The sequence below is a fragment of the Mixophyes fleayi genome, chromosome 9 (assembly GCF_038048845.1).
Source record: "Mixophyes fleayi isolate aMixFle1 chromosome 9, aMixFle1.hap1, whole genome shotgun sequence".
Classification (NCBI taxonomy): domain Eukaryota; kingdom Metazoa; phylum Chordata; class Amphibia; order Anura; family Limnodynastidae; genus Mixophyes; species Mixophyes fleayi.
Genome location: NC_134410.1, coordinates 43,720,748 through 43,741,270, shown reverse-complemented (window position 1 = coordinate 43,741,270; position 20,523 = coordinate 43,720,748). Strand labels below are relative to the sequence as shown.

The following is a 20,523-nucleotide window of genomic DNA, read 5'->3' as shown; positions in this document are numbered from 1 at the left end:
ATGCCTGAATTAAGTCTACAGTTCCAAAGAAAAACATGTGAGTATCTCATTCCAATTTTTTTTTTTTAATATATGCAGGCTGGAGATGAATAAAAGAATATAGACTACACACAATTGTCTACTTCAACACTGTAACAGGAGCCTATGATTAAAGTGCGAACTGTTGCGGATTTGATCCTGTCAGGTATGTATTACCCAAGTAGTCACTGCAGGTGCTCATTATGCAGTCGCTGCATACAACAAGATGAATGCCTTAAGGAGCAAAGTGGAAACGAAAGGCATCTCACTAACCATGTAAATGAATTAGCTATTAGGACAACAAGGATTTCTGCAGATAAATTCTTCATGCCATGCACCGTGGGTGAGAAAGTGTCTACATTTTAAAGCAAAGATCCTTTGGGGGAAGTTGTATTCTAGAACCCTGTTACCTTACATTCTATTACACATCACTTAACAGGAGAAATGTATAAAAAGATGAAGGGCTAGATTTACTAAGCTGTGGGTTTGAAAAAGTGGGGATGTTGCCTATAGCAACCAATCAGATTCTAGCTGTCATTTTGTAGAAAGTACTAAATAAATGAAAGCTAGAATCTGATTGGTTGCTATAGGCAACATCCCCACTTTTTCAAACCCGCAGCTTAGTAAATCTAGCCCGAAGTATCAGGTATAATATAAACTACATCTCAAATTTGTACTCAAGTAGCATCACAAAAGAGCAACAAAATAAAAGTGAATGCAGCAAAATGCAGCTGATGGTTAGGCTTCACTATATAGACTGTATTTTTATTAGCTTAGCATTTGCTATGAACAAGCTATGCTGCTTTGTATACCTCTATTCTTTGTTAGCCAGAGTATATAAAATGTAGTCAGATTATTAATTTATGCTTTAATAAAAAATGACCTTCCAATTAAAATGTCTTTAAAATTTTAAGTGTTTGATTAAGCAAGAAAAATCACAAAGACCTAGAGACTAGGGACGAGATCTGGTGTATCTTAGTCTAGGGCTTGCAACAATATTATTACTAAACACAGAAAATGTACTTATATATTATAGACATGATTGTAGCTAGTAGCGGAACTACCACAAGTGCAGGTGGTGGTGTGGCTGCTATGGCCCCAGCGGTGAGGGTGACATGGCAATTCTGGTCTACCCTACTAATACCCCCACTCTTCCCTTCTGAGCATGCACCAGCCCTGTGCAAGCTAAGAAGAGCAGAGTGGGGGCCTCGGTTAGATGGACTGGCGTTGGCAGGCACTCCTGCTAATTATCTTGTGGGGCCTGGGGTTGCCATGTTCCGCCCTTGGTTATGCATTTCACCTTCTAACTGATAAACAATGGAAACATATTTTATTTTTAAACTGTTAAATGCTTGATAATTGTTTGCAATATATATTGTACAGATGACATTATTGTATATAAAAATTACTGTACAATATAGCTGTAGAGTCAGGGAATAATGATGTTGTTGCTTGTAGTTGGTGCTTTGTGAAATTACTTGTGTCATATGACTAATCTTGATAGTGTCCCATTATGGTATTTATAACTAAAGGCAAACCACACTTGAGTAGTATATGGAATTGGGGGGAATTCGCAGTGCCCCCTATCAGAAAATTTAAAAACTAGTGGGCCAAACAGTGGTGACCCGTTCCTGCCTGGTCACACCAGTGCAGGAAGGAGATAAATATCTCGAAGTACGCGCAGGAAATCGAGCACCCAATAGGAAGGCAGCGATCTATGAACAAATCATCTAATAGACATAAACCCATGTATTTGATAAAGTTCAGGTGAAGGGGCAGTAAACGAAAGGCAGATTTGATGTCCAATTTTGCCATAAGGGCCCCGTGGCCGAAGGGTCTAACCAAACCTAGGGCAGAATCGAAAGACTGGTAGCAAACTGAGCTATACAAGGAGTCAATCGCATTGTTAACCAATTTTCCCGACGGGTACGACAGATGTTGAATAAGGCAGTATTTTCCCACTGCCTTCTTGGGCACAACATCGACTGGGGACAAGACGAAATTGGTATGGGGCAGAGAAGGACTGGACTGAGAGTGTGCCCTAAGTGCCTTTTACAGGGGGATGGGTTACCTTGGGCTGAGTCACTGGGCCACCTGCATTTTATTTTCCTTTTAAATGTTTCTAAAAGAATGCTAAGTCAAGTCGTGCCCCCCGGGCTAAAGTTTGCCAGCCCTCCCCTGATCACAATACTTGTCAACCTCACCCTATCGGTGAGCAAATCACTCTATAAGAACAGTGGCTGCTATAGGTTCTCCAGGTCTTAGAGTTGGCAGACCAGTATAGTAACAAGTCCTAGTAGGCATTAACATGCATGACAGGACCCAGGACAGCAACTGGCTGGTGAGTATAGCTATAAATGTTTATACAATAGTAAAGAATAATAAATAAAGCATGAAAAATGTGTTCGATTCAAAGCAAATAGACTGACAACGTAAGTAGTGGACTACATCATGTGTATGATATGTTTTTACTTCATACCATAATCATAGCTAACAGTCTTCAGAAATGAATATATTGTCTTATTGTTCATAACAGAGACAAGGGCTGCTACCCTCAATACAACAACTCTTACATGAGGAGGTAACTGTTGAGCCCACAAGAAATACATCAACATATGGCCAAATCAGAAATTCTTACATATATTGTGGTCCAAAAATACATACTTAGACATATGTTTTCACTTATAGGAACAGCCAAGCAATATGACAGCTATGCTGTAGAGCAGGAACCTGCTGATGGATTTGTTACCTGCAGCGGAAGAGAAAGACACCACCATTATCATTTATTTATATAGCGCCACTAATTCCGCAGTGTTGTACAGAGAATAATTGTCACTCACATCAGTCCCTGCCCCGTTGGAGTTTACTAAAGTCTAAACTCCCTAACACACACAGACAGAAACACTAACTAGGGTCAATTTAATAGCAGCCAATCAACCTACTACCGGAGCACCCGGAGGAAACCCACGCAAACACGGGGAGAACATACAAACTCCACACAGATAAGGCCATGGTCGGGAATCAAACTAATGACCCCAGTGTTGTGAGGTAGAAGTGCTAAACACTGAGCCACCGTGCTGCCCATGTGAGCAGCTTGACCAATAGCTGCCCTATCAAACGACCCTCTAATATAAATGGCAATTTAATGATTTTAGACTCATCTCAACACAATTTATGTAATCCTAAAGCCAGAAGATGGGGCAAATTAATCATTAAATGATTAAGACCAGTAAGATCAGCAGTCACACCAATGCTCACAATCATGTGCATAGATAATAATTCAGTAGAAATGACCATGGCAATAAATGTTTTCACAGGGTCAGTGAGTGAGCTTAACTCCAATGTTATGTCTGTTACGTCACAATTGCACCACTATTTAATTTAAGTACTTACCAGTTGTCTCCGGTTCATCTAGAAGTTGGCCAGAACACCAGCAACTTCCACCACTGCTTCACCAAGGCTCAGTGTTCTCATTAGAGGTGGCAGAGGTAGAAGCCTTAGTAGCCAACTACTAGAACCCCAGAGCTCTAAAATGAAAAAATAATAATAGTTTATTCTATTAATGAAAAACATATTTTGTTACATTTATTTTATTTACTATACTGTTATTAATAAACATTTAAGTTGAAAAAATGTTTTTATTGGCTTTCTGTGTTCTTATCCATTTGGTGGTCCGTCTCCTTTAAAAATGGTTTTGACCTGTCCCAATTAACGACGGATATACAAAAATAGATGTGGGCTAACATTTTAATATACTGTTTATTCTAATTGCTCTGTCCTATAAATGCTTTTTCTTACTCAAATAAATAGCATATAGGTGTAGTGGGAATATACTTATACTAATGATGACTGAAATTTGTGTCTCTTATAAGCACCTTTATTTACTCAAATAAGTAACACAATAAATGGTTTTGCAATTATTATAATTATTATAATATACGGTCTATATTTACTGCCGCCCTGATAAAGCAGAGTTCACCAGTCTGCCTAGTGAAACACTGGTAAACATATATGGTAATCTGTGCCATTTGAAGGATACAAACAAGTATGTTTATTGTAATAGCTGTATAATTAGAGGTCATCAGTAATTTACCTTGTCTTCTGAGAGTAACAATTAAATAATTGTAGCAAAACCTAGATGTCTAACTGAATTCTTCTAAGAATAGTATAGAAGTAATGTACTTTCAGATACTTCTTCACACTATAGAAAATTTTAAATGGACATACGCAATATTTGTATTGATTTTTAGATATGGTGGTGTGCATTTGTTTCTGAAATTTTTAACTTTTAATGCATTTGTAATAAAAGTAAAATTTGAGCAGCATAGAAATTTTCTTTTCTTTTTTTCCCAAATACTTTAATTATCTGTGGTGTGCGCAGTATATGTTACACAACAGTGTAGTCTAGTACAATTAGGACTATCTTGTTACCAATTGATCCTTTCAGTCTGTGTTCCCTGCCTTCTGTATTCACTTTTGCATTTTTGAACACAGTGCACACTGGACACTAGGGGCCTGATTCATTAAGGATCTTAACTTAAGAAACTTCTTATTTAAGTCTCCTGAACAAAACCATGTTACAATGCAAGAGGTGCAAATTAGTGTTCTGTTTTGCACATAAGTTAAATACTGGCTGTTTTTTAATATAGCACACAAATATCAACTTTAAATGTCAGTGTACAAATAAGCTATCAAGTATTTGTGTGCTACATGAAAAAACAGTCAGTATTTAACTTATGTGCAAAACAGAATACTAATTTGCACCCCTTGCATTGTGACATGGTTTTGTCCAGGAGACTTAAATAAATTATTTAGTTAAGATCCTTAATGAATCAGGCCCTAGGGTAGTAATGACAGACTATGACTATTAAAGTAGAGGTACATTTTCACAGAGCTCTGTATTTTAGGGGTTCAAATTGAAAAATATATGGTAAAGGTCTTTCTATCTTACCTAACCACTTTCTATACACACTATATTTGTTTTATTGTGTATATGGAATTTAACTGTCCTTAAGGGAAGCTGACTATGTTGATCCCTCTATCTATAATGTCCACTGCACCACATAGTATTTACAACATCATCAGATTTGAATAGAGTAGTGCAAAAATCTAAACAAAAAAAACCCACAATAACACTCCAGATTAACTGAGTGTTTTCAATGAAATTATTATTGGTTCTATTACAACTAATCAATAACCACAAAATGAAAGATAGTGATTGTTGAAGCAGATTCTTACTTGTAGGGGAATCATGATCTGAGGAGAATCAATATAGAGGGGGTCATGATCTGAAAGAAAATCAATATGGGGGGAGATTCCCTCTTTCCCATTTCAGGTGGGAGGTATGTCTGGAACATCCACTTGGAAAGAGTCATATCACTAATAAGTTGGTTCCTGAGACCTCACCTCCCTGCCCTGTGTCACCCAGCAACCATTGACCTTCACTGTGAGCTTATACATGCTGTGTGTGTAATAAATATGTATGTTATATTAAAATATGTGTATTATATGCTACATGATATGTGTTATGCATTGTCTGATATGCATTTATTCATATTGTATGCTATGAGATAATTGTGGTGGGATATCTTTTATAAACTGTCTAATTTGTATTGCATAAGTTGCTTTAATTAACAACATATACTGCTATAGGTAGAAATGCTAATTATCCCTCTTCTGGCAGGACAGTCCCACAGTCCTGCACAGTCAGTGTTTCTTTTTTTTAGAAAACACCACATGTGTAAAAGTGTCTACTTGGTCGTGACCAGTCCACCTTACACCAACACCGCTACTCCAGCAACTATTCTGCCCAAACCGTTCCAGTCCAACCCAGGAAGGAGACAACAACAGTTACTCAGGAAAAAATTATGAAGATTTTTAGTTCTGTCAACCCTCCCAGTTTTTCAGGGACCCTCAACAATTGACCTTACCTTTTATTTTTCTAGCTTGGCTAAATCTGAGATCAACATCAGCAGTCTTCATCTACTACATCTAGAAACTGTGATCACCATCTCACTGCCCTGGACAACCTAACTTGATTGTATTTCACATTGCTCCCTTATGTCTAATTTCTTTTTCCCTGGTTACTCATTCTCAAACTTCTATTGAAGCCACAATTTTTCACAAGTCATCTTTCTTATTATCACTTGGTGACATTATCCATAGGATGACAACACCCCCCCCCTCCCTCCTCCATCACACTTTTTTATCCATGTTGGTCCCAACTACTCCTAACACTCCTGAACTTCTCTCCTATCTTAATTCTTTGAGTACAATATTCTCTACACAATTACTTGCTTTTCAATCTTACAATCATCTTTGTTGCCTCTCAATCCTTCCATACGTGTCATTCTGATTCAGCACATCACAGAAGTACAGCAAACCTTACATATTCCACACATTTTACATACTGCTCTCCTGTCACTTTTCAAATCTTTTAAATTTGCATGTTCTGTCTATAACAAAACATTCTACTTCCTTGATCACTTCCTCTCAAACAGCCCCCACCATCTGGCAATAACAGAGACATGGCTTACATAATCAGACACTTATGCAACTATTCCACATGGTAGTTTTAACTTCACCGACTCCTCCAGGCCTGGAAGCACAAAAGGAGGTTGAGTTGCCCACTCGGTGTGTTCCATCACTCGTGTTTCCATCTTTTTATGTAAATTCATTATCTCACCCATGGCACATTAAAGAATTGTAGAACATATTTGGCAGAAGTCACATACTTCTCATGAGTTCCTCAAAAATGCCATTATTTACAAAATAATAGCAGACATGAAAACAAAGGGTATGGAGGACCCGCTCATTAGAGAACTTACATTCTAAATGGAATATTGTAGAGAAGGAAAGAAAGTTGTATTGTAGGTGCACTAATACTTTCTAATGAACGTGTTTTATTATAAGATATAACTTTTATTAGTATTGGTTAAAATGGAGCAAAATATATATTAAAAAGAATAAAAATACTCGCTATCTGTTTATATATTCTCTATTAATATTAGAACTTATGCTGATAAAAATGGTAGTAGCATAACGGTAATTATTTTAGCAGATATGCTTATTGTTCATGGCCACTCCTTAATAACATTCCCCTGGTATTAAGCTAGGCTGTAGCACTGCTAATAGATGCCAAATGTAGTAATTAGCAAGTAAGATTTGATAGTCTTAGAGGAGATGCATGATATGGGGAGTGGATTGCTAACTACCTATGAATACCACCGAACTAGCTCTGGATATATCGGGGTATGGTTTCAGCTGCCAGTATAAGAGAAATTCGATGGACAGATAGCGAGGACACCGACGCGCGTTTCGCTGAGGTCTGCTTTGTCCAAGGCAAAACCTAAATGGAATGTAAGCTGAAACAAAAGGAGCTAGTTTGGCTTACAGTGGAGATTTGGATAGTTGTGAGGGTGCATTAGTGTGAAAAGTGTTATCGAGGATAAGTTCACCTCTAAAAAAGATTTGTGTTTTCAAAGAGCTTCTAAAAATTTGTGTTTTAGCCGTAATTTCTAACCAATTCCACTTTCAAGTTAGAACCCTATATTTAAATATTGTAGGCATTGCATTTTCAATTAAAACTTATATATAGTCTTGTCACAAGATGGACATTAACTCTTATGTTTTGGTGTGTGATTACAATGATTGACAGACAACTATTGTAAAAAGAATAATACAAATCTTTATTATGAAAGTTACATATAAAACTAATAGGTACTTAGCTGTGAAATACAATTTGATTTTTTGAGAAATGTTGTGATCTGAAGAATTCCGCTGCTTAATAGGACTTCAGGATAATTTGTTGGACAGCTTCCTAGTGACACTCCAACCCCCCGTATAATTTACAAAACTGACATTCAAATTGGTTAACATTAGATCAAAACTGCCTCCCATTGATTTACCCAAAGAAAGCATTTAGCGGTATTCATATCTTAACAACTAACGCAAGATACTTTAAATCTAATGGCGATTTTGTAAAATATCCCACTAAGATTTAGGAGGACTTTTTAACCAACTTATACCTTTTGAAAGGTTCATTCTTAAATTGTAAGCTCATTTGGGTGAGGCCATCTTTATCTTCTGTTTCTTATCATTGTATCATCATCAGCAGCAGCTATTTATAAGTGAAGCAGAAGTGCTAACCACTAAGCCACCATACTGCCTATAGTGTATGTTATTTATTTGTATCATGTTCACCATAATTTCGCAGTGATACGTAATATGATGGCACTTTATAAATAAAAAATAATGACAATTAATAATTGGGACTATAAATGTTATAATGTCTCTTTAATGTATTGTATTTTAACATATTCTATCTATATTCCAATCAAAACAAAAATGGGAAGCTGAAATTATGTTCTATTTTCAGAAACACAAAGGTCTCAAACTTTAAGGGACATGAGGAAATACTCAATTAATTAACTTCACTGAACAGGCTTTCAAATCCCTTCACAGAATATACTACACTCTTGTATTCTTTCACTCAGTTTACACAGAAGTAAACCCTCTGTTTTACATTATATAATATGGTTGGGGATTTCACGCTTCAAATCACCAAATCAATAGTCTTACTTAACATTCATCATCATCATCATCAGCTATTTATATAGCACCACTAATTCTGCAGCGCTGTACAGAGAACTCACTCACATCAGTCCCTGCCCCATTGGAGCTTACAGTCTAAATTCCCTAACATACACACACACACAGACATTGAAAACATCAGTCCTTTAAAAAGGTATAAACATATTTATTTGCTGATATTGTTTAGTCACAAGAAAGTGTTGAGGTGGATCTAGAATTGTTGTTTAGGGGAGGTAGTTTCCAATACCCTCCAATCCCAGTTGATCACATGATCCAGCCAGTCACAATGCTAATCTTACATCTCCCACCCTGGTAGCTCACCAGTCATTGGAAATCTCTCAATATAGACAGTGTTTAAACATCATAGAACTGGATTTCTTCTTTACTGTGGGCACCTGAGCAGTGTTGGCACTTGCTTAAACTTGTATTACCGCAGAGGATATTTATTGGCTGATTGTCTTCTGATGATGCACAGACTGTATACATCCACTCACAACACAGGGGAAATACTGGGAGTTGCTCTGACAATTTACAGAAACAAGCAAATGTTGCTGCCTTCATCAGACACAGTGATGGGAAGCAGTCAATGCTCCTTGGGGCCACCCACACTTAGATTGGATATGAGTGCTACTTAACCTATTAAACTCTATTAGCCAACCTCACGTTGCCAGCAGTATTACCATCAACTAATGTCTCCTTTATGGGTTGTGGATCTGGGACAATGTAGACCAATATAAGGTATGTGGATTTTTAATCGCAATATACAGGTATTTGTGAAGATATTATATACTTTAGTAGATGATTGATTGAGTTTACACTGCCTGTTGCTCTGTTATGTAGGTCACATTGGTTGCTTTTGCATCTAAAAATACCCTAAAAATTCAAATGATGCTTTTGAAGGTCGGGTGGTGTGGGCTGGGCTGTTGGTGGTAGTGAGCTGCTGGGTCATTTCGGTAGGGGTTGTTTGGATGATGGCCATGCCCATTGGGAAGTGATGATCATGCCCCAATCCATGAGGACCCTGACAATTTGTTTTCTATACGACCCACAACCTTCTATTTGCACACTGTCTACAGCATTGTGCTGGACAAATATAACAAATTCCATATAAGTCCGATATATGGGATAATGTACCCTATTGTAAATTATAAGGATATTTGAACTCCACAATCACATGATTTATATATATTTTTAATATGTTTATTCAATATTTGAACTGATTAAATATTATCCATCCCCTCCACACAATATGCCCACCCACCGCCTCAGACATGAATGGTTGTCTTTTCTACTCCTCATGTAACCCTCACTATGAGTGGATGTACCAGACCTCCCTTATTTACTCTTACTTCCACACTGGACCTGGCAGTGTGTATGGCCTTATCTGTGAGGCGTCTGTATGTTCTCCCCATGTTTACGTGGGTTTCCTCCGGGTGCTCCGGTTTCCTCCCACAAACCAAAAAAATACTGGTAGGTTAATTGGCTGCTATTAAATTGCCCTTAGTCTCTCTCGGTCTGTGTGTGTGTATGTAAGGGGATTTAGATTGTAAGCTCCAATGGGGCAGGGACTGATGTGAATGAGTTCTCTGAACAGCGCTGCGGAATTAGTGGAGCTATATAAATAAATAAATGATGATGATGATGATGTATGAGTCTCACAAGTTAGCAAAATAGTGTGAGGATGTGAAATGCTCACCCGCTGCCTGGGCTGGACGGGAGTGCAGAGAAAATGGGGAAACCCAGTGCAGCCACTGACTGCAAGGGAGACATGTCTAGTAGCAATAACTGCAGATAGCAAGATGCATAATTGACGCATTCTGATATCAGAGATGTTTCTGAGAACATTATCAGCAGACATGAACTGTAATATATATCTATCTAGATGTAACCAGATCAGAGATAGCTGTCAATCAATGTCACTGCCCATAAAATGTAAATCATAAAAAGCCTTCAAATAATATATTATAGGTGTATATACAACACTCTGCATCCAAAGAGGTTCTAGATTAAACTTACTATTTTTGCAAAATGTAATGACAAAATGTCATATTCTTCTTGAGAAAACGAAGAAATGTTATGAAAACTATTTTTAGCCTTAGAAAACATTGCACTGAAAGAAACAATAAGGCAATTACTGTTCCCCAGATTTATTCTGGTAGATGTGGGCAAAACTTATTTTCCAGCCATGTCAGTTTATACAATAGAGAACAGTTGAAGACTGAAATCTGTATGTGTATTATTTATTCTCTCCTTTCACTCATACAGTTTCCAGCAAGCCCTGGGTACAAACTTCCTGTAAAGAAGAACGATTCTGATTGAATCAAATGTTTTCAGCAGGCGCTTTGAGATGAGTGACCCAATGTACAATGACACCCACAAATAGCTTTTATGCTATAATGAAAACTTGGCAGAAGCACAACAAAGAAACATGAAATGGAGAACTGGTATAATCATTCCGTAACTTACTCTCCCATGAAGTGCTCTGCTATATTTACACTGTAGGTTTACAATAATGTGATATTCTTTAAACGATTGTTAAATATAAAATAAAAGTTGCCTTATAAAAAATATATTAAAACAATCAGAAATATATATGTAGCCAGTGCTATAATTGCTATAGTGTGACAGAACTAGAGATTTTCTACATTGTATTTATATTTGCTATGCAGTCAATTGTAAGCTATTATTTTTCAGCCATCTCACACTTAGATAGGCTAGTTACAGCATCCTTCAATAGAAAGGGTCTGCTGTATAAAGGACTCAAAACAAATCTATCACCACAATTACAAATGTATCTCCATTATTCTAATAAATCTTTAACATACATATTTAAGTGTAAGTAGCTCTTTCAAGCTGCATACAAATAGAGCCTTTATTGGTATAGTTATCTACCTAGTCTGAGAACGCAGAATTAATATAACTTGAAATAGAGATCAATGATCTCTGTAGGGAATTATGCACAGTATTAATAGTAAATTATGTATACACCAAGACTAAGAAAATCCAGCACTTAATGATCATGGTCTGTGAACATTGATTATAGTTACTATGGTATTGCTGTGGATAGAAGAAGCAGAGATTCTACTAAAGAAAAGTGAGCCAATGTTTTTTGCAATTAACACTGACAATCCAAACACATCACAACTAAACTGCTCAAGAGATCTATCATAATAGTATAGATTCCTTACATAGTCAGTGCCAAAGTGTAATGTTCACTAAAACTGTGCTCCACCTGTACTATTTCTCAGGGATCTATGATCCCTACTTCAAGTGATGTTAAAACTGCATTCACCTCATGGCTGAACAACCTAGAGAGACATAATCAAGTACATAGCAATTAGATGTAACCATGATGAAAGTAAGAATTTTATTGAACACGTGATAGCTTGTACATTGTCGATGTCACTACAGTGCAAGTTCATTACAACAAAAAACACTAATAAAAAAAAAAATACAGACATAACTAAAACAATAATCTTTACAACAAACAATGTACTTTTTGTAATTCACAATATTTTAGAAATAAGATACACGTACATAAATCTGAATAAGGTAGAAGCGGACATCAGAATGTTATTTATTCTTCATTTGTATTCCTTGCACACTTTCAAGGCTTCATGTAGGGTTGGATGTATATGCACTCAGAACGTGGGGATAAAAAGTGTGAACATCTTCAGTCAGATACATCTCAAGATGCTTCCAGCTATAAAACACCAGCATATGTATCAGGTTTACGTTAGGTGTAAATCAGAGAATTAATAAATTCCATTGTCTGGCCTGGTCATACCGGATAACACCCATATGGTGATGGATGCCAAGAAACCTTTCTTGGTAGAGGAGAAAAAGGAAATCTGTAGATGTGACAAAATTCAAGTATTACTTATTTTCATTCAAACATTCCTGAAGTAGACATTGTATCACTGGGGATAAACAGAGTTTTAAAAAAATGTTTGCTGTTCTTTTAATTTTCAAAATATGCTAACATTATATAAATCAGATGTCAAGAGACTGTGTATTAGCACCAGCCCTCAAGCCTCCTGACAGAAGTATAGGCATCTGAATCGCAATTACAAGAGCCTGCCCTTACTCTTTTCGGCTTTCGCTTGCCCGTCCATTCCCTCACTAGTTCCACCCCTCCAGACGTAAGGAGTTGTAAGTGTAAGATGTATGCAAATGCATTTTCTGGTGCACAAAGGTACCTCCAACCCTGAATGAACGCTTGAGCGTATATATTATTTTATTTTTAATTGGCTCCTTGTTATACAAACCAATACTTTGCCAACATAAATGTCATGTCTTGGAATTATTCAGCAGCAAAGTATCCCTGGAAATTGTTAATATTGGCCTCTATGCTGGTTTTGCCTGCTTTCCTGCTGTAGGTAATTCCTGGAGCTTTTGGAATTTCGGCTTTTGTTAACAACTTCTCTTAGTTCTCAGGATAGTTTAAGAGCTACATTTCTGAAAAGCCTTAGTCTAGAAATACATAATAATGCAACACGAATAGCATCCTTGCACATGTTTTATTCCTCCCCTCTGAGAGATCCAGGAGGGGCGGTGAAGCGTGAGGGTGAAAGGGATCGAGGCACGGCGAATCGCGTCATTTAGGCCTCGCCCCAGCGAAACAATGACGCAAAAGCGCCATTTTGATGCGGGGTGCAGAGCAAAATGACGTGATTCACTGCAAATCTCGTCATGGAGGCTCGCAAGTCAGTTGGTATTAGTGTGGTAAAAAGATCAGGACTGGAAACATAAATCCAATCCCCGTCCCTAGGTGGCCAGCTCGATCACAATAAAGACATATAAATAAAAGTAAACAATAAACACATAAATACACATATGTACTATGCCCTTTAGTTCCATAGCACACATGTTAAGTATTTTGATTTTTGATATGCCAGGTGAACTACATATATGTTTTTGTTGTACTATGCAAGCTATTTTTTTTATACTACTGCCCTCCTCATCATATGTGCACACAAGGGAGATTTCCCATTACTCAGAACACCCCCCCCCCACCCCCCACACAAACTAGACTCACTACAGTTCTGTGGGTTAGTTCTTGCGCGAATTTGCCTATCTTTTAATGAACATTGGCTTCAACAAAATGGCAGCTGTTATTGTTGTTACTTATTGGCTCTAGTATATTGTTCTTACATACGTTTTGGTTCTGTTGTTTTTCTTTGACCTGTAAAAAAATAAAAATCAGAACGTAATCTGTGCTGCTCTACAGTTTCTTGGCTGTTGAGAGTGCATGAGTAACACTGTATTTTTTTATTGGATATGATGGAAGATTAGTATTATTTTACAAAATATATTAATTTGGTAGGATGGATTTATGTGAGGGAGGTTAATATTAATGTGTGTCATTTTTTGCTCTAACATACAATATTATAATAAAGTACATTGTACTGTTCTATTATTGTTGCTGCAAGAGTTTTTTTGTGGTTGCATTTGGAAACCCCCCCTTGAATAAAGTCTGCGTGTGCTCCTATTTATGGAATCTGGCCCTTCATTATGTTGGTCCAAAAATGTGGTTCTCCTTCTTTAACAGTAGGATAGCGCTATCTGACTGCTCGCCTTGTTACTGCACATGTGCATGTTTGCATCGGCAGTAAAATAAAACCCTTAATGCAAAATTAAAGCAGTCCCGTAAAAACAAACGAGGTATGTTTTTTATACCTTAAACCTAAACCACTATGGAAGACTATAAGAAAATGTTTTGGAATTACCATTTTTCTATGGTTTGTTTCTTTAGGCTGCACATTTTCCACAGTATCAAGTGGCTACCAAGGGGTGTCAGAAACTTGAAAATAAGAGCTTAGCCTACTGGACATCCCTTCTTGTCCAAACTGTATTTAACATTACTTGGGTTGTGGTGTGTTAACCATGTATTTTATGTCTATTGCATATTCTTAAATGTTCTCAGTTACACACATTGCTACTATTGTGTTAACATGTCCGTTGCATCTATACACAGGTAGCAGGCATTACTACTCCTCTTAGACTGGTCCAGGATCATGCATGTGTGGACACTGAAGCCTCAGCAGATTGTGCTTTCTTTGTGGACTTGAAAAGCAGGAGGACATTGAGCTCAGTCACATGAATAGAGCATGGCTCAGCAGATGAGATTGCACATAGAAATGACTGAGGCCGAGGCAGTGTGGCATTGTCACATATAGGGGGGAATTCAATTGGTAGCGTTACTGCCGAAAGTAACACAGCCTGCACACTATTACCGATATTATGGTAGTAGTGCATGTAATTACCGTTAAATCGGTAATTTCAATGCCGGCTTTTGGCAGAAAGCAGGGTTAAAATTACAGATTTAACAGTGATAGGTTTAGCGCTGCTTTAATCTGGGGAGAATGGAATTCCCCCCCTAGGGTGCATCTTTCTCCCACCATTTTCTTAAGTAATTTAACCCACATTGAGGTATCAGTAAGACCAGGGGTGATACATAGGGCTAACTTACAGGCAGACCAGTCAGCTGACAGGGCGAACAGAGCTAAACATTACCCCGATATTCTTAAACATATCCACCACAGTCACATGTTACATGATGTAGTGAGCAGAAAGGCTTTGGAATGCCCCTCTGAGCTCTGGCCTCACCCTCCTTCTTTCCCCTCTACCTTCACATGACATGCTGAGACCTCTGATTGGTAGCCATACTGGCCCCCCTCCAGAGAGATTTGTAGGAGGACAGCTAAGAAAAAATGCTACATAAAGAAAAAAAACCTTTGTGGGGTTATTGCTTTAAAATAGAGATTTATGATAGGGAGCAAACATGTTTAAGCCATATTCTATACAAAAACAAATCAATTAAGAACTTGTATAAAAGTGCAATGACTAAAGCAAGGGAGAGGAAATAGAGGCCAGAAAAGCAGTCAGTGCATTAAATAGTATTTCCTTTAACACACCACATCTGTCGTCCTAATTTAGATTTTCATCTCTCAGCAACTTCCCTTATTTTCTAGAGTATGCAGTCTGTGGTGCTATTATAGTGATTTAGATGTTTGAAGTATCACATTGTACACTTTCCTAACAGGATTATTAATAAAAATAAGTGCTCTACATATTGTTACTTGCTTCTGTGATACTTAGGAATTGGGATATAAAAGCAGTATATACTTGTGGAAGGAATTGTCCTGAGTCAGTAAAAATGAACATTCTGCAATTCACAGTACTGTACAAATACCTACTGGACTCAGCATTTATGAACCTATTTTAATGCAAGACAGACACAAATTAAATGTAAGTGATCTATAGATTTATTTTCGTCAGCATAGAATGTGCAAATTACTAAATACCTATGTTATTACTAATTGTAGATTAAATGTAATTTGCTCTTATGAATGTTGAAAAATAAAAAAAATAATACATTTTAATCACATAGAGAAGTTGACTATTAGTTATTACTTTTTTTTTTGGTGTTTTATAGCCCAGTGTTCTTTGTGTTTCATTTGTAAATGGCTAAACATATTGCTGGTGACAGAACAGTGAACATAGTAGCATACCAAGCCAAAGTTGTCTATCAGATGGTCCAACTGCGCAATATCAGTTTTCCCAAACACAAATGGAGCACAACACCCCTCATACTTCTCTGACAATCTTTGGTACATTCCTGTTATTAAAGTAATTCTATCGTTTTTCAAATAAGCATTGTCTAAGCGATTTCTTGTGTTTCCAAAGCAAAAACAATTTATTTAGCAGATGCCAAAGTTTTAGCAGTTCAATACAGAATATAATACAGTACAGCCGATACCAAAAATACATACATACCGCTGTGCTCGCCTGCGCTAGCTGCGCTCCGCTGGTACCAGCTTACAGTACTTCACTCCAGAATACCGTGGTCAGAGAATGACTGAAGCCAGTGCCAGCAAAGCTGTATTATATACACTCAGTGCTACAGAGAAAACAATGCAGATGAGGTGGCTTGCTTCTATTGGTCCAGGCTTCAGGAAGATCTAGTGTACTGCAGGTCATAGGCCAGTTCAAACAAAAATATCCAAAGGTGGGGGTCATCTCTCTAGGGGATGTGCTCCGACTTTCCCGCCAAGAATCTGTTTCAACTAGTCTATTTGCACTTTACAGTCTGTATCACTTTAAACATTTATTCCCTAACATCGCTTACTAGAGTATGCACTGTGCAATCTCTTCGGCGAATGAACCGGACAACTGCTGATGAGTAGGGGATTAAAATGATACTAAACATGAAATAGTTCCTGCAACCTGAACCTTAAATATCATTAAAGTGTACATATAACCTTAATATATATATAACTGTAACTTAAATACCATCTGCTCATAAATCACTGGGGAATGGAACCATTATAATATGAAATATATAAATAACTAAATGTGAGAGTGCGAGTGTATGCGTGCGTTTTTTACCGCGTGCTCGCGCCATGCCACGTGTTAAGTGGCATGCTGATCGCAATCGCACGGTAAAACAATATTAACCAATATACTTTCGTTCATCCATTTATACGACTTCGACACTGTTAAAGACATCTAGATATTTGTTCCTAGAGATAAACAGAGATTGAGGGGAAAGTAACATGTTTTAGAAACAAATAGTATATCTATATGTTTTTGACGAAAACCAATTAGGGAAAACTGATCTCTTTAGTAATACTCTCAACAGATAAACATGTTAAAATTGGTCTGCTCCCTTATGGGCCTATTTGCCATCAAGAGGCAATAGGTCTTGTTTTCTATCACCGCTTATTGCAGCGATAAAAAAAAAAAAACACCTATGACTCCAATTTACTAAGAACATGTCACCAGGGCAGCTCCCAAGCAATACTGCCTTGTAGTGGTAATAGGACACTTACCACTTACCCACCAGTCTACAGCGCCTCTGCGCACACTTGATCTGCCTTTGCCAGTTCACAAATGCGCAGTGGAATGGGTTCCACTAGTAAAGAAATTAAATGTAATGCCCCCTCCATCGCTAGTAGGTCACACCCCCTGACTGCAGATGAGGTCACCAGATGGGCAAATTGGTTCTGAGGCACGGGCCTCACATGAGGTCTGGTCAGTGGTGACGAGGAGAGCTACATCACCACATGTAGGAGTGGCCAAGCGGAGCGAACATGTCCATATATCGGCAGTTCATGTTTGATAGAAAGTCTAGAAACATTATAATTTTTAGCATATATATTGCTCAATTTAATCTGTGTCCTCCAATATAATCGAGGGATCTTCCAACATTAAACGATTTTCATACCAAGTTGTAAAACGAAAACACTGATGAATAAGATATTGTGTAGAACTTGGTAAATTACTAATAAAACTTTCCCAAATAAGAAAAAAATTCTTAACATGAGTTTCTTTATGTAATGATGTCTCCAGCCAGTCCATCCTAAACACAAAAAATAATTTAAATTTAAAAAAAGTAAGAGAAGGGGGCTGATCAAATATCCACTGATGTAATATGCACTTTCTAGCTACCGCTGAAATAATAAGAAGTAACTTCCTACTACCTGTAGACCTTTTTTAAGAAGAATCATTCACTTCTGAGTAATGCCCATTCCGGAGTAAGTGGGCTATAATTCAAAAGATATTCCAAGACATATTGATGACCCTGTCTTCAAAAAAAAATAATAATTTGAGGGCATTCCCACATACAGTGCACAAAAGAAGCCCTAAGAGATCCACACTTAAGACATATATAATTTTCAGATAAGCCCATAGCATACCGACATTTGGGCAACAGGTATCCCCGGTGAAAGATATTAAGGAACATCTCCCTATATAAACTAGCTGAAACTGTAGTATAAGAGTAAAATAGTTTTAAGAAAACAATCCATAGAAAGCTCCGTAAATACCAAAAGCCATCGAGATCAACCAGCGGGCACTCCCATATGATCAAATGGTTTACGAAGAAGTCGATAATGCAGAGAAACAGTCCGACGAACAATCAAAGGCTGTAACAATACATCATCAAGTTCATTAGACCAATCGCGTAATGTTAATTGCGCCACAATTGTAGAGACATAATGTTGAGCTTGGTAAATAGCAAACCAATGCATCATTGGTATCCCATATTTAATCCTACACTGAGTAACCGTCATTGGTTTATACTCTGATAGATTCAATAAAGATCGAACATTGTGAATACCCAAATAAGCTTTACCATTATAAAAGGCAGGGTTCCCCAAAAATAACGATTGGGAATAATTAAATCAAATTATTTCCGTACTGTCTTCCAAGTTATCCAGGTATACATCAGTAGAGGATTACCTAAAGTGTCCTGAGATAAATGCAAAAATTAAATTAAATCAATGCTAACCATGAAGGAATTATCTAACTGAGTATCAGTATATAGAGTAGTAGAATACAGCCAGTCTCAAATAATGCACATAATACTAGCCTGATTATATAGTTTCAAATTTGGGAGATTGATAGAGTCCATAAAAGACTCAGATTCCCCACACCAGGGGGCAGTGCAGAGAGACGTAATGTGAGGGCCGAAGATCTGGGATGGAGGGGAATAATTCCCGGGTACTTCAGGAGTAGGCTGATGGGGGTATCCACTTTGGCAAAGGGGAGAGACCAATGTATGACCTCAAGATAGGAGATACCAAATAGAGAGAGGCTGAGCATTGTCTGAAGCAGCATGGTCACATTACAGTTTAATACTGAGACAAAAGTAAGGCGGAGAGAGCTAGAAACCAAGGAATGTCACGCCAGCAGAGGACGGGTTATGCCGGGCCTGAAAGCAGCGGCTGCCACATGCAGAGCAGACTCTAAATACATGCACACACCTCCCACGTAGCTCTCAGACTGAGCTGAGAGCTACATGGGAGGTGTGTGCACGTATATAGAGTCCACTCTGGATGGGGCAGATGATTTGCCAGAGAGTTCAAGACAGCCAGGAGGAGAGATGAGTTCACGCTGAGAGTATCAGAGCTTTACTGCTAGTCTACCATAGATGTGGGAGGTATTTTACCAGTGCAAGGAGCGTAGCTGCTCTGAGTGTCTGTGCAAGGAGCCTACAGAAAGGTTGCAGGGAGAGGTTGATATGTAAGTGGATGAAGAACCACTGTGCCCAGGAGAACATACTATGTACTGTGATACTGATGCTGTGAAATTGAATTGCTTAAGAATAGTGCAGGAGGAGATAGGGGAGATGTATTTTGGAACCATAGTTCCATAGTTGATTAATACTCACTTCTTGGTAACTCTGAGAGTCTAATAGTGTAGCAAACATGCGAATGACCATTTAATAACTATTACCATCAACAAACTTTTGGTTTAACCAATAGAACACAATACTTTTTCTGCTCTAAATCTGCAGACTCATATTTTTATTTTAAATAACATTTTTACACATTCTTTATTTGTGAGTTGCATAATTATTAAAAGTTGTCATCAAAAACAGTTACAGAGAACCAGCAAAGCAATTCAGTAACACACAATTTTTTTTCCTGCTTGTACAAAAGAAACATATTCCAACACTGGGGGGGAGGGTGACTGACAGATAAGGGGAAGGTGGAAATTAGGGAAAGAGGGAGGGGGGCAATAGGAGGGATAATTGGGTGCAAATTAAAAAAAAAACAGTTTGCAACAGGAAATCAATCCAGGATAACTCAGCTTAGTGCCATCTTGGTGTAAAAGTTGTTACTGTGGTGTGAGAGAATATAATGCTGTTTTGCAGTAGTCGGTCATCTCCTTAAATTCCAGCCAAGTGGCTGTAAACTCAGAGTTACGATTACTGGCCGATAGGGTCAGATCCTCCATGAACATAAAAAAATCAATGCGTTTGAACCACTCAGACATAGTAGGAGTTGAGGGAGACTTCCAACGGACCGGGATCAGAGACTTTGCTGCATTGTTTAAATGTTTAAGGAGTGATTTTTTCTAAGAGGAAATGGGAATGCTGGACGACAGGAGCCAGAATCCAGGGTC

General features: G+C 37.8%; 1 long non-coding RNA gene across 1 annotated transcript in view; it reads left to right on the top strand.

Moving 5' to 3' along the window:
• Positions 1-82: 82 nt before the first annotated feature.
• Positions 83-20,523, top strand: part of LOC142101571 (uncharacterized) — a 45,206-nt gene continuing 24,765 nt past the window's right edge. The window contains exon 1 of the long non-coding RNA XR_012679045.1: positions 83-184. This is a non-coding gene — a long non-coding RNA (uncharacterized LOC142101571). The remainder of the gene's footprint in view (positions 185-20,523) is intronic.